We start from the raw sequence: 1,057 nt of genomic DNA on the forward strand, positions 1-1,057 counted from the left end.
ACTACCGAGAGACGAGACGGGCTCTGCAACGGGAGATCAAGATCGCGAAAGCTCGGTGCTGGGCCGAGTTGATCGAATCGGTCGAATCAGATCCGTGGGGGAGGCCATATCGCATAGTGACGAAAAAGTTGCGACCTCCGGCCCCCCCGCTGACCGAAAGCATGGATCCGGTGCTGCTGGAGAACGTGATCGGGACTCTATTCCCAAGGCGGGATGATAACTACGCGTCGTCATCAGTCCCCCCCCCCTCTTCCACGACATGGACGGAGGATCTCGGAGTGACGGAGGAAGAGTTGCTGGAGGCGGCGAAGAGGATGCCCTCCCACGACGTGGCACCGGGTCCGGACGGAATCCCAGGCCGAGCTTGGGCGGAGTCGATCGACATCTTGGCTCCCCGTCTGCGGCACCTGTTTACCAGATGTCTGAAGGAGGGCGCCTACCCGCGAACGTGGCGCACGGCGAGACTCGTGCTACTGCGTAAGGAAGGTCGGCTGCCGGACTCGCTGTCCGCGTACAGGCCGGTATGCCTTCTGGACGAGGTGGGCAAGCTGTTCGAGCGGGTGATTGCCGCCCGTCTGGAGGCGCACATGTCGAGGCGGACACCCGGCTGGCACGACAGCCAATACGGATTTCGCCGAGGCCGCTCGACGGTGGACGCGGTGAAGAGGATGAGGTCGATCGCGGAGGACATGGTCCGTCGAGAAGGGGTGGCGCTGGCCGTCTCCTTGGACGTTACGAACGCGTTCAACGCCATCCCCTGGGCCAGGATAGTGGAAGCGTTGCAGCACTTTGACGTGCCGGCGTACCTCGTCGGGATCATCAGGGCTTACCTGAACGACAGGTGGATCACCTACGCCGGCCGGAACGGCGAAGAGGAGAGGAGACCGGTGGAGCGCGGCGTGCCACAGGGTTCTGTACTGGGACCGATCCTGTGGATCACGGCCTACGACTCGGTGCTCCGATGTCCGATGCCGCCGGGCACAGGCACGATATGCTACGCGGACGACACTTTGGTGCTGGCAGGCGGACGCTGGTGGTACGATACCGTGTGCTTGAC

General features: G+C 63.3%; 1 pseudogene; it reads left to right on the forward strand.

The window, feature by feature from the left end:
* The first annotated feature begins 161 nt into the window (after positions 1 to 161).
* LOC122577395 lies at positions 162 to 1,011 on the forward strand (annotated as a pseudogene).
* The last annotated feature ends 46 nt before the right edge of the window (positions 1,012 to 1,057 follow it).

Source organism: Bombus pyrosoma, unplaced genomic scaffold (genome assembly GCF_014825855.1).
Source record: "Bombus pyrosoma isolate SC7728 unplaced genomic scaffold, ASM1482585v1 HiC_scaffold_3412, whole genome shotgun sequence".
In the NCBI taxonomy this organism is placed as follows: Eukaryota; Metazoa; Arthropoda; class Insecta; order Hymenoptera; family Apidae; genus Bombus; species Bombus pyrosoma.